Below are 15,170 nucleotides of genomic sequence, written 5' to 3'. Positions count from 1 at the left end.
CGCATACATTTACAACGAAATTCGTTGTAAATGCATGAATGGTAAAAGCATGTATTTTATTTTTTATGTTTGGATAAGGTAAGTATGGGTATAGGGGTATATGTTTTGGGTTACTGAGGGATATGTTTAGGGGTGGTTGGGTATTTTAAGGGTTCAGATATAGTTTTGGGTTATGGGGTGCAGGGGTAGTTTTAGGGTTTAGGGATAGGTATGGGTTTTTGGGTACAGGGGTATTTTTAGGGTTCAGGGCTGGGTTTGGGTTTAGGGTATAGGGGTATTTTTATGGTTCAGGGGTACGTTTGGGTGTTGGGGTACAGGGGTATTTTAAGGGGTAAGGGGTAGGTTTGATTTTTGGGGTACAGGGTAATTTTAGGGTTCAGAGGTAGGTTTAGGTTTTGGGGTACAGGGTTATTTTTATGGTTCAGGGCTAGGTTTGGGTTGTGGGGTACAGGGGTATTTTAGGGTTCAGAGGTAGGTTTCGGTTTTGGGGTACAGGGTTATTTTTATGGTTCAGGGCTAGGTTTGGATTGTGGGGTACAGGGGTATTTTTAGGGTTCAGGGCTAGGTTTGGGTTTTGGGGTACAGGGGTATTTTAGGGTTCAGAGGTTGGTTTAGGTTTTGGGGTACGGGGTTATTTTTATGGTTCAGGGCTAGGTTTGGGTTGTGAGGTAGAGGGGTATTTTTAGGGTTCAGGGGTAGGTTTGGGTTTTGGGGTACAGGGGTATTTTAGGGGTTCAGGGCTAGGTTTGGGTTTTGGGGTACAGGGGTTTTTTTTAGGGTTCAGGGCTAGGTTTGGGTTTTGGGGTACAGGGGTATTTTTAGGATTCAGGGGTAGGTTTGGGTTTTGAGGTACAGGGGTATTTATAGGGTTCGGGGCTAGGTTTGGGTTTTGGGGTACAGGGGTATTTTTAGGGTTTAGGGATAGGTTTAGGTTTTGGAGTACAGGGTATATTCATAGGGTTTAAGATGGGTTAGTGTTTAAGGGTGTTGGGGTATTTTAAGGAGTACGGGTGGGTTATGATTATGGGGTGATGGGGTATTTAAAGGGAGCAGGGTGGACACCCGGAGCTGGAATGTACAGAACCTGGGAAGAAAAAACTATGAAATATTGGGCACAACGCTCGCTTTTTTTTCCGTAATCCTGCGCCCCGCACACGCCCACGCCCCCAGCACACGCCCACAGCACACGATATGAGACATGGCATGAAGGGTGGAACGTACCACACGCCCCCAGCGTTTGTCACGCCCTCAGCACACGCCCACAGCACAACGCAGACACGCCCACAAGAGACTACTTTGCTGGCCCAGTTCTTTTACCTTTTAATTGTATATGAAGGGCGTCTGCATAGCCTATGTTCTTCTGCTGCAACTGCCCTTTCCAACGCTGTATTAGGTGTTGTGATTGGTGCTGTGGTGCCTGAGATTACCTGCCTCAAACCTTTGGGCTCTCTCTTATATTAGTATAGATATATACATATATATACTAGCAGCCTGTCCCGACGTTGTCCGGGTATTAATTGCTGCCGGCCAGTAGTATATTGTTTTGTAGGATTTCGTTTTGATAGCATTTCTTATCTGTGACAGGCCTGTGAAACGCTCCGATTCACAGTGCACTGCTGATGCACTTAAGAGTGCGCGTTCAGTAGTGTCTGAAATCGAGTTTCCCTACTTTATTTTTCCTTGCAATATTATACAGTGCGAACTCGACAACATGGCATGAGCACAATTTACATTACAGAAGAACACATTCATTTGTGGTAGGCACAGGGAGACAAAGCGATTTGCCTGGAGTCACAGGATGTTAAGCTGATTCCGTGATTCGAACGTAGCTCCCCAGCTCTAAAGTTCGCAATTCTAGAACTTGTGGTGGGGGGTGTGTCTAAAAGTGTATGTCGGTGCTGGCCATCAATGAGAGAGACCTGTGCATTTTTCATATCGGTGGTGAAAAAATATGAGTATGTTGCTGGAGATGTGGGCCGCCGTGCCACCATTGTACTTACCGGGGGAGGGTAAACACCCATTATTCCGCAACTTTCTTTCTGCAAACCATCCCTCCGCATACATTCATTACGAAACTACCATGACTCCGCAATGCCATTATAACGTATGGCATAAAATTGTATATGCTTTTACCACGTATACATTTACAACAAAATTTGTTGTAAATGCATGAATTGTAAAAGCTTGTTTTTTTAATGTTTGGATAAGGTAAGTATGGGTACATGGATATATGTTTTGGGGTACTGAGGTATATGTTTTGGGGTGTTTGGGTATTATAAGGGTTCAGATATAGTTTTGGGTTATGGGGTACAGGGGTAGTTTTAGGGTTTAGGGATAGGTTTGGGTTTTGGGGTACAGGGGCATTTTTAGGGTTCAGGGGTAGGTTTAGGTTTTGGGGTACAGGGTTATTTTTATGGTTCAGGGCTAGGTTTGGGTTGTGGGGTACAGGGGTATTTTAGGGTTTAGAGGTAGGTTTAGGTTTTGGGGTACAGGGTTATTTTTATGGTTCAGGGCTAGGTTTGGATTGTGGGGTACAGGGGTATTTTTAGGGTTCAGGGCTAGGTTTGGGTTTTGGGGTACAGGGGTATTTTAGGGTTCAGAGGTAGGTTTAGGTTTTGGGGTACAGGGTTATTTTTATGGTTCAGGGCTAGGTTTGGGTTTTGGGGTAGAGGGGTATTTTTAGGGTTCAGGGGTAGGTTTGGGTTTTGGGGTACAGGGGTATTTTAGGGGTTCAGGGCTAGGTTTGGGTTTTGGGGTACAGGGGTTTTTTTAGGGTTCAGGGCTAGGTTTGGGTTTTGGGGTACAGGGATATTTTTAGGATTCAGGGGTAGGTTTGGGTTTAGAGGTACAGGGGTATTTATAGGGTTCGGGGCTAGGTTTGGGTTTTGGGGTACAGGGGTATTTTTAGGGTTTAGGGATAGGTTTAGGTTTTGGAGTACAGGGTATATTTATAGGGTTTAAGATGGGTTAGTGTTTAAGGGTGTTGGGGTATTTTAAGGAGTACGGGTGGGTTATGATTATGGGGTGATGGGGTATTTACAGGGAGCAGGGTGGACACCCGGAGCTGGAATGTACAGAACCTGGGAAGAAAAACTATGAAATATTGGGCACAACGCTCTCTTTTTTTTCCGTAATCCTGCGCCCCGCACACGCCCACGCCCCCAGCACACGCCCACAGCACACGATATGAGACATGGCATGAAGGGTGGAACGTACCACACGCCCCCAGCGTTTGTCACGCCCTCAGCACACGCCCACAGCACAACGCAGACACGCCCACAAGGGACTACTTTGCTGGCCCAGTTCTTTTACCTTTTAATTGTATATGAAGGGCGTCTGCATAGCCTATGTTCTTCTGCTGCAACTGCCCTTTCCAACGCTGTATTAGGTGTTGTGATTGGTGCTGTGGTGCCTGAGATTACCTGCCTCAAACCTTTGGGCTCTCTCTTATATTAGTATAGATATATATATATATATACTAGCAGCCTGTCCCGACGTTGTCCGGGTATTAATTGCTGCCGGCCAGTAGTATATTGTTTTGTAGGATTTCGTTTTGATAGCATTTCTTATCTGTGACAGGCCTGTGAAACGCTCCGATTCACAGTGCACTGCTGATGCACTTAAGAGTGCGCGTTCAGTAGTAGTAATGAGAGAGACCTGTGCATTTTTCATATCGGTGGTGAAAAAATATGAGTATGTTGCTGGAGATGTGGGCCGCCGTGCCACCATTGTACTTACCGGGGGAGGGTAAACACCCATTATTCCGCAACTTTCTTTCTGCAAACCATCCCTCCGCATACATTCATTACGAAACTACCATGACTCCGCAATGCCATTATAACGTATGGCATAAAATTGTATATGCTTTTACCACGTATACATTTACAACAAAATTGTAAACGCTTGTTTTTTTAATGTTTGGATAAGGTAAGTATGGGTATAGGGATATATGTTTTGGGGTACTGAGGTATATGTTTTGGGGTGTTTGGGTATTATAAGGGTTCAGATATAGTTTTGGGTTATGGGGTACAGGGGTAGTTTTAGGGTTTAGGGATAGGTTTGGGTTTTGGGGTACAGGGGTATTTTAGGGTTCAGGGGTAGGTTTGGTTTTGGGGTACAGGGTTATTTTTATGGTTCAGGGCTAGGTTTGGGTTTTGGGGTACAGGGGTATTTTTAGGGTTCAGGGGTAGGTTTGGGTTTGGGGATACAGGGGAATTTTAAGGGTTATGGGGTAGGTTTGGGTTTTAGGGTACAGGGGTATTTTTAGGGTTCAGGGCTAGGTTTGGGTTTTGAGGTACAGGGGTATTTATAGGGTTCAGGGCTAGGTTTGGGTTTTGGGGTACAGGGGTATTTTTAGGGTTTAGGGATAGGTTTGGGTTTTGGGGTACAGGGTATATTTATAGGGTTAAGATGGGTTAATGTTTAAGGGTGTTGGGGTATTTTAAGGAGTAAGGGTGGGTTATGATTATGGGGTGCAGGGGTATTTAAAGGGAGCAGGGTGGACACCCGGAGCTGAAATGTACAGAACCTGGGAAAAAAAACTATGAAATATTGGGCACAACGCTCGCTTTTTTTCCCCGTAATCCCGCGCCCCGCACTCGCCCACGCCCCCAGCACACGCCCACAGTACACGATATGAGACATGGCATGAAGGGTGGAATGTACCACACGCCCCCAGCATTTGTCACGCCCCAGCACACGCCCACAGCTCAACGCAGACACGCCCACAAGGGACTACTTTGCAGGCACGGTTCTTTTACCTTATAAATGCATATGGCGGGTGTCTGCATAGCCTATGTCCTTCTGCTGCAACTGCCCTTTCCAACGCTGTATTGGGTGTTGTGATTGGTGCTGTGGTTCCTGAGATTACCCGCCTCAAAGGTTTGGGCTCTCTCTTTATTATATTAGTATATGTATATTACCTACTGGCGGTCGCCAGTATGTATATATAGTTAGGATTTTTTCTCTATGGAACTTTTGAAAATTCTATGTCTAATAACTTTGGCGTTTGTGGACGGAATCGGCTGAAATTTTCAGGAAAATGGCACATTTTGTTTCTGAGCAGCCCCTGAAAATTTGGGGGGGTTTCGTTACGGGGTGGGCAAGAAAAAAGGGGGGTCCCAAAACGCGTTTTTCCCATTCATTTTTCCATAGGGCGTTTGGCCTCACTTTTAGCTCGAACGGCTGAATGGATTTACACGAAACTTGGCAAAATTGTAGGGACTGTTAGCCCGATGCGCCTTTGCTGGGTCTCAATATATGTGCTCCAGTGGATTTTGAGAAATTAACGTTTAAAGAAACAGATATATCTGTGACAGCGTCCCGGATAGCGCTCCAGATCGCGTACTTTTCGCGTAACGGAGCTTTGCGAAGCGAAGCTGATTGGCTCTCTGGTGTCTGTCAACATTCTAAACAGTCCGGTGTGGCCGCCATCTTGTCTCTCGGTAGGATCGAGAGACAAGAGGAGGAGAAAAACGAAGGGGGAATTTAACGAAAGGGGCAAGGTAGACTCCTCTTGACCCCCTAGGAATGATGTTGTGGTTATTAAAGGGTCCCGTGGGGCAAATAAAAAAAAAATAGATTTTTCGCGGTAGAAGCGCTTCTCGGTTCGCGAACCGGGTGGCAAACTGGTAGCGAAACGGGAATTCGCCATTTTGTGTTTCGATTTAATTAAATTACAAGATGGAGGAAAAGCAATGTGAGTATTGGGTATAAGGGGGTATGGGAGACGTATCCTGACTCCCTATGTTTTCTGAGGGTGGTTGAGGAGGCTCATATATGTTGATACTTGTCTTCCAGCGGTTGCGCGTGAGCGTTTTTTTTTTTTTTTGCTGCTTGACTTCTGTTAACGTTCGATTCGAAGGAAATCAGGAAGTGTTGACCTCCATTTTGACACTGCGAGTAAATATATTGTTAAAAATAATTGTTATAAATTAATCCGTATTGATAAACATTGTCTGCGCCATCTTGCTTTTTTTCCAATGCCACACTTTTGTCGTGCACGGCAGCCATTTTAAATGCCTTGACCAGACCCACTCTCTGCACGCCGCCGATCCTCAGCATGGCTCCCCACCCTCGCAAACATCTCCCCCATGCACTGGTCACCCACGCTCTCTCTCTCATGTATGGGCCATAAACCTCCTCCCATATGCGCTGCTCTTCCCTGAGAATCACACCTCGTGCTGAGGAAAATTCAGCCCAGATTACAACCGATGCCCAGGCTGCTGGCACAAGACGCCACTTAGTTCCCATCTTGAACGGTTACCAAATAAAGAGACGGGCGCTGGAAGCAGGAACACAAGAACAGAGTTTTATTTCTCATGAGGAGAGCCTGTTATTTCACTCTACATATCACACAAGTACCACTCAGCCCCCCGGCCCCCTAATCCTGAGGCAGAATTGCCACTGCAACAAAGGACTTAAACTCCTGCAAAGAACACCATGTAACATTTAATATCATTTTCCACCAATGTTTTCATATATCAGTGTTGCTGAACTCACTCAGTGAAATGTCGCTCATTTCATTAAATCACTTTTAAAGCATGCCTTATAACAATGCACCCAATCCTATGTGGAAGTGCTTATATTAAACATGACATTGCTTTAACCAGGATAGACAAAGAAATGACACAGTGATGTAAAAGTTTCTGAAAGAAATGCCAAGAACGTCCCATGTGAAAGTGAATTTTATCTGGCAATTTTTTTCTTTTCCTTCTCATGAAAAGAAAGTTAATGCCAGGTTCGTTACCTGCCTCATCTGCAAAAAAAAACTCTCGAGAGGGACCGAAAAAAAATATAGCTATGGTAATCATACCATGCATCGGCACATGGAGCGGTGGCACCCTCTTAATTATTCTAAAGCGCAACTTCGAGATTTGGTGGATAACCCCCGACCGGCAAAAACATCCACCAATGACTTAGCAATAAGTGAGTCAGAGGCAAGGGAAACGGTCCCAAATCTGTAAAAGAACTTTGGGCAGATGAGATTGACTTGTGTAGCATGTGGAAAATTACTTTCATGCGGAGAGATGAGTATTACTTTAATAAATAGATCATATGAAAATCATCAATGTCCAAAACGTCCTAGAAAGTTATTTTTGTCATTTTTGAGGAAGAGAGATAACCTACAGTGGTACGGGGTCATTTTCGTTCGTACTAGGGGGGCCAGGTGACATTCCTTTGGGGTGGCTTAGGGGCATTTAAAACAACTTCCCTGATACAGGTAGCATATAAAGTAGAGGCTAAATACCAGGATCTTTATCGATTGCTTTATGCTGTACAAAAATGAAAAACACATACAACAAACCTGGACCATTCATATTTTCAATGTTTCTGCGTACTATACTTTTTAACCCTTAACTAATTGAGCTGCTTCATTTCACCTGCTTTTTAAAAAAAAAAAAAAAAAATCGGAAACAGTGGCCATTTATTCGAAACTTACCAATCTACGCGTTACAACTACGTTTACTTTTTCAAAAACCTTTAATAAAAATGTTGGTGCACAAATACGGGCCTACAACCCCGTGGGCCGGCCACGGAGCAGGCTGGAACTGTAAATGGGGGGGGGTATTTATTTGTGGAAAACATAACAGAGTCAGTGGTCGTTGATTTCATAGTAAAAAGTGCGACAAGTGCAACAAAATCATATCGATAATTCATTGTGAGCAAGTACCAAAAGTGTTGACAATTCGAACCTTCAATAATAAATACAGTAATCAATGATGCATTAGAACTTAATATCAATTCATTGTCCGAACGTGTAATCAGTACCCGTCCCATGTCAATTCATTGTTCGAACGTATAATCAATACCCATCCCGGATCAATTCATTGTCCGAACATATAATCAGTCTTATCCCATATCAATTCATGTGCTAAAAACTGCATACATATCTCATGATATCAAGGCTGAGCAATCGGGGCACAACAAGGAGTTGAGAGTTTCATTTGTACCGGCGCCATTTTGGGTGAGGTCAGGAAGGTCCAAGTATAGTCAAAATGTCTCCACCAACTCGTGGTTGGACCGGGACCTCTTTCGGCAGTCCAAAAGTTTTCGTTGAAGGGTAGCAGAGGGGACTGCCGACATGAACCATCAGTCAAAGTGGGGTGGGAGGCAACAATCTCTCCTACCAGTTCATACTGGTGTCCCACCGGAACTGATCAAGTTGGTAGTCTTGCAGGATTTTGGTCATTTCAAGACTGAGGCCGGCGCCGGCATGTGCGCACCGACGTCCCGCGGCTACGTCGTGGTCGTTCCGTGGGTGATTAAGGCAGTCATTCCCCATCGGGGGTGTCTGCGGGGGTCGGGGGCCCCCGTGGCTCTTATAGAATCTTCAAAGTTGAGGAGAACGCTTCTGGGCGCAGGACTCATTTTCTAGTTGAACTCAGAAGCGCCGTTGCACCGCAACAGTGGACGAGACCCCCGCTGGGTGAGCGGAGCATCATTGCCTCGCAATAGTGGACGAGACCTTTTGTTGGGTGAGTGGAGCGTTGGGGGTGCAGCTGAGGGGCCCCCACCTGTGGGGGTGGGAGAGGCTCGTTCGCGCCGCCTCTCCCTCCCAGCGCACCCCACGCCGACACCTGGTGTTGATATCCGTGATGTTCGGACCAGGCGATAAGAGGGGGGGGTCAGAGGCAGAGGCAAGACACCCCCCCCCCCGTGGCCTGCAGGGCGCCGCTTCAGGACCGAACGGGGAGCTCATATCAAGCCGGGGCCAGACCAGGAGATACGAGGGGAGGGGAGGGGGGGGGGGGGGTCGGTGGCATGTGCAAGACACCCCCCCCGTTGTCGCAGCCATTATTGAAAAAAGAAGAAGAATCCCGTCGGCCTCGGCTCCTCTCCTGGTCCACCTTACGCGACGACCCTTTTGTTGGGTGAGTGGAGCGTTGGGGGTGCAGCTGATGGGCCCCCACCTGTGGGGGTGGGAGAGGCTCGTTCGCGCCGCCTCTTCCCAGCGCACCCCACGCCGACATCTGGCATTGATATCCGTGATCTCCGGACCAGGCGATAAGAGGGGGGTGGGGGGTCGGTGGCATGTGCAAGACATCCCCCCCCCGTTGTCGCAGCCATTATTTAAGAAAGAAGAAGAATCCCGTCGGCCTCGGCTCCTCTCCTGGCCCACCTTAGGCGATGACCTCCCCGGCCGACGGCTGCCAGCAGGACCCGCCCTACACGTGCCGAAGGCCTCGTCTTCCGGATGAGCGTAGCCGCGAACCTGTTGCACTTCGGGAGTTTCCGGAATGGGGGTAGGTATCTGCTGATTTGTATCTATTTCATGTTACCGTTATTGGGCATGGCGGGCGGTGGGACAGACATGCTTGGAGCAGTGGGGGGGTGGCGGAGCCTAGCTACCTCGTGGCTGCCGTAACGTCAAGCTTGGCTTCTCTCACCAGTTTCATGTTTCTTATTTCTAGCGAAGTCAAAAACTCATCAGTGGCCAACTGATTTTGTTCGATTTCTTTCCCTTCCTTTTCAAGTGTGTTTCATGCTAAAGTTTCTGTTTAACAGGATACAGTGATTACTTCGTATTTTACATATGTCTTCTTTATTAAGGGTACTCTCCGGTTGAGCCAGATGATGTACCTCTAATAAATGGTCCGGGTGGAACTAGTTTCTCAATCAGTGGGGAGTAGATGGGCATGACAGATTACAACGGGGGACAAAGGTCCGCATTACCCACCCTTCACTACTTGCAAAGACTAGACAGAATATTTCTATTCCACGTTATTTGCAAACAGAGAATACCTCAAGAGAACTATTCCTTGAACAATAAATGTCCAGCCAATCAATCAATCAGTGGGGAGAAAAACAGGCATGACGGATTACAACGGGGGACAAAAGTCCGCATTACCTATCCTTCACTATCTGCAAAGGGAGACAGAATATTCCTATTTTTCTCTGTTTGTAGACAGGGAATATCTCAAAGAGCAATAATCGATAAAAAATTAGTAGGATTATAACACTTTAATAACTTATAAATATATACATCGCAACAAAAACAGTAAACACCTTAAAACATTTTTTATTAAAACAGAAGCAACAATGACAACTAACAGTAGTGATATCCTGGGCGGGTGATGGAACTGGGATTGTTAATGGAAAAAGATTTACAGAGAAAGGTATTGGTGAATTATACTTCTCCGGAACTTTAAAACTCACAAATGTTTTATTTGTGTAATCGTTTCAGGTAAAACGGATTGTGGGACAATGTTCAGAATGGAAGAGTCACCAAAAGGCAAAAAGTACACTCATGTATGAAAATCTTACTATTAATGCTTGACTGAGGCCAAGGAGATCAGAGTGCATGAGTCTCATGCTCGATCGATTGAGCTAGCCGGATCGGGCAACAAAAAGTATAAAATAGTTATGTAAATAGTTATTTAATAAAATGTTTTACCCTGTTACTTTGCTGGTGTGTTGTATATATTTATAATATTTGCATAGGGTTTGTCGTCATTTTGGGTGGGGTGGGTGGCGGAGTCGAGCTGTCTTGCAGCCATCATGGTGTGGAGCTAAGTTCATCTCACTAGTTTCGTATTTCTCATGAGGGGTTGTTCTTAATGTTTCTATTTTAGCGAGGTCAAAAAGAGATCCCATTAGTGGCCTACTGATTTTGCTCGATTCCTTTTATTTTTTTAAACAATTTTTCACTATCTGCAAAGACTAAACAGAGTATTGCGATTCTGTGCTTGTTTGTAAATAGAGAATGAACCAAAGAGAACCAATTCTAAAACAGTAAATGCTTGGATAACAATCAATCAAATAGAGAGGGCAGCAGGCACGACGGATTACAACGGGGGTAAAGGCCTGCGTTAACTACCCTTCACTATCTGCAAAGAGAGAGTACTCCTAAGAGAAAAGAGGGGGGGAGGGGGGGCAGCGTTCAAAGCACATCAGCGTGCATAAACACGAAAATGTTTTTACCTATCACGTACTTGACATTTGACAGGTTTTGATATTTGCTATTAAAAAACCATTGAAATTCACTGAAAAAACCATAGGTTATAGACCATATATAGTTAGGAATTAGCATTTACAAAACCAAGAAAATTCACTGAAAAAAACATAGGTTATAGACCATATATAGTTAGGAATTAGCATTTACAAAACCTTAATTTACTCGCACAAAACCATAGAAATTCGCATATATAGTTAGTTGCAATAACTATATATCGCGCACCCGCAATCCACTGCTGATGATGTCACATATTACATCATTCATGACATGGTCACTGACATCACTGATGACATCACTGATGACATCTCAAATGACATCACTGATGACATCACTGATGACATCTCAAATGACATCACTGATGACATCACTGATGACATCTCAAATGATATCACTGATAACATCACTGATGACATCTCATTTGACATTACTGATCACATCACTGATGACATCATTCATGTGATAATACGATGAACCTCTTCAGACTCTAATATAACCTTAGATACACTCAGTGTAAAGAGACACTCACATACTGTCACTCATCCATGGAGTTACTCACACACCTAGTCAGTCTTGCAAAGAATCAATCACACCTCCATTTGCTCAACTATACAGTTATACACACCTTACTTATTCAAACATATTCTAACACATATTTACTGTCTTATACAATCACTCATACAAGTTTACAATGATCCATGCAGCCACTCACACATTCACTGGCTCTTATACACAGTAATTTATATATGTGAACTCTCACATGTACTGTGTTTTACATATGTACTTACTTTGACATGTAGCACTGAGATATCCATTCACTCACCAATACACTCGTACACAGTCAACCACCCATACAGCTGTTTCCACATGCAGTTTTGAACCCATAGATCTAGTGAATCAACTATTCACACATGTATGCACAGAGTCGCACACCTCCCAGCCACCCCAACACACACTCAGTCTCCCATTCAAATACTTGGGCAACTAATGAATGACCCATATAGTTACTCATATAGCTACTGATCAACACATGCAGCAGTTCATAGAACAACAGATATAATAATGCACAAATTAAGACAGTTTAGTCACTAACCCATGCACTCAGTGAGACACATTTAATCACTCTCTCATACAGTCAGTCATGCACCTACTAAATCCTTCATCCAGACACTTATACATCCACTCATTCTTCAATATGTAAGACATATTTTAACTTTACAGAAACATACAGTCACTGGATGTTGTCATCAGTGATGTCATCAGTGATGTCATTTGAGATGTCATCAGTGATGTCATCAGTGATGTCATTTGAGATGTCATCAGTGATGTCATCAGTGATGTCACTGACCATGTCATGAATGATGTAATATGTGACATCATCAGCAGTGGATTGCGGGTGCGCGATATATAGTTATTGCAACTAACTATATATGCGAATTTCTATGGTTTTGTGCGAGTAAATTAAGGTTTTGTAAATGCTAATTCCTAACTATATATGGTCTATAACCTATGTTTTTTTCAGTGAATATATATATATTTTCACTGAAAAAACCATAGGTTTCACACCAGTTATAGTTAGGAATTAGCATTTAAAAAACCTTTGAAAATCACTGAAAAAACCATAGGTTTCCCACCAGTTAAAGATAGGAATTAGCATTTAAAAAACCTATTAAATTCACTGAAAAAACCATAGGTTTCACACCAGTTATAGTTAGGAATTAGCATTTAAAAAACCTTTGAAATTCACTGAAAAAACCATAGGTTTCACACCAGTTATGGTTAGGAATTAGCATTTAAAAAACCTATTAAATTCACTGAAAAAACCTTAGGTTTCACACCAGTTATAGTTAGCTGGAAATTTTACTGACAAAAAACCATTGAAATTCCCACGTTATAGTTAGTTGGACTCACTATCACTTGCTCGCCTGCAATGCACTGCTGATGACGTCACATATTACATCACTCATGACATGGTCAGTGACATCACTCATGACATCACTGATGACACCATCCAGTGAATGTGTGTCTTTCTGAAAAATAAATATGTTTTATATATGTATATGTAAAGGTCGATGGAAGAATAAATGTTTAAATAAGTGTCTAAATGGATGTTTTTTTTTTTAATTGATTGGTTAACTGGCTTATTAAGTGTATCTTACTGAATACATATATTAGCGAGTAACTTTTAAATATTGAAATATATGTATCAGTGTTTCACTTTTACATTTACATTTACATTTACTTTGTGTATAAGTGGCTGCATGGGTTGGTGACTGACTCACTGTTTGTATGTGTTTTGAAGACAGCATATGTGCAGGACTGTATGGGTGGATGAGTGTGTATATGTGTGTATTAGTGAGTGAATGACTGTCTCACTATTGTGTTTATTAGTAACGACATATGTTTTAATCTAGTATATGTGAGTATTGATGTATATAAGTGAGTATATGTGAGAGTGAGAGATTGTAAGAGTTCCTGTTTAAATAAGTATGTGTTTCTATAAGTGATTGTTTAAGAGAGTAAGTATGTGTAAGTTTCCTTAGAAGTAAGCTGGTAGTGTGTGTTTAGTTGTATATGCAAAAAAATTGATGTTCAATAGTTTATTTGCATGTGTGAGTATGTGTGTGAGTAACTTTTGGATGACTGTCAGTAAGTAACAGGATGTATAGGTGTATCACTACATATGATGAGTGAGTATATGTATGAGTGACTATATAGAACTGTTGGTGAATGAGCGGATGTGTATATAGATGGTGGAATTACTGAATTGGTTGTTGTAACTGGTATGGGTATCTCCATTTTTTTGAAAATGTTAGTTTCTATTTTTGAATATGTGTTTCAAGGGTTAAATTACACTGAAAGGAGGTCTGTCACTATGTCACAAGGATGGTGTCATGAGTGATGTCATGAGTGATGTCACTGACCATGTCATGAGTGATGTAATATGTGACGTCATCAGCAGTGCATCGCAGGCGCGCAAGTTATAGTGAGTCCAACTAACTATAACGTGGGAATTTCAATGGTTTTATGTCAGTAAAATTTCCAGCTAACTATAACTGGTGTGAAACCTATGTTTTTTTCAGTGAATTTAATAGGTTTTTTAAATGCTAATTCCTAACTATAACTGGTGTGAAACCTATGGTTTTTTCAGTGAATTTCAAAGGTTTTTTAAATGCTAATTCCTAACTATAACTGGTGTGAAACCCATGGTTTTTTCAGTGAATTTCAAAGGTTTTTTAAATGCTAATTCCTAACTATAACCGTTGTGAAACCTATGGTTTTTTCAGTGAATTTAATAGGTTTTTTAAATGCTAATTCCTATCTATAACTGGTGTGAAACCTATGGTTTTTTCAGTGATTTTCAAAGGTTTTTTAAATGCTAATTCCTAACTATAACTGGTGTGAAACCTATGGTTTTTTCAGTGAATTTCATAGGTTTTTTAAATGCTAATTCCTAACTATATATAGGGCCTCAAACCTATGTTTTTTCAGTGAATTTCAAAGGTATTTTAATAGCAAATTACAATAACTATGAAATGTAATATTTTTTATAATGAATCCTAGATTGAATATTTATGTAATACTATTTTCTTTATGTATATTGTTCATGGGTTTTTTTTGTTGTCCTGGAGCGCTCCCGGTGCGCGTACCAGTGAGCGCACCGGAAAGCGCAGTCTTGCGGCGCTCCCCGCTGCGCGTACCGGTGAGCGTCCCGTTAGCGCTAATGCCGCGAACGAAAACATCATTGTGACGTATCGCGTAGCCGCGTCCGCGTTATACGCACGGCGTAAGCGCACCCGGAAGCACTCGAGCGCATATGATCGCGCTACGTAAGCGCCCTGGGGCGCAAGGCGTAAGCGCGTCGGGGCACCCCCAGGGGCCCGTAGCATAAGCGCGTCGGGTCATGTGACCTAAAAATAAAACTTTTCATTGGTTCAAGACAGTTTTGGTTTCCAAATGATGAAAGCCCGGGTCATGTGACCTGAAAATAACACTTTTCATTGGTTCAGGACAGTTTTGTTTTCCAAATGATGAAAGCCCCCACCTTTTTTCCTTATTCTCACTTTGTCCTTTGACTGAGGAAGACCTGTTTGGAAATCTATTAGTACCAATTTGTACTGAAAAATGGCTACAGTAGCAGCAGGAGCATCTCAGCCACCACCACCACCACCACCACCACCACAAGGACCACCACAACACCACAGTGGTGGAGATG

The sequence above is a fragment of the Lissotriton vulgaris genome, chromosome 9 (assembly GCF_964263255.1).
Source record: "Lissotriton vulgaris chromosome 9, aLisVul1.2, whole genome shotgun sequence".
Lineage (NCBI taxonomy): Eukaryota > Metazoa > Chordata > Amphibia > Caudata > Salamandridae > Lissotriton > Lissotriton vulgaris.
The sequence above is the reverse complement of the archived record's forward strand: the minus strand, read 5'-3'. Positions refer to the sequence as shown.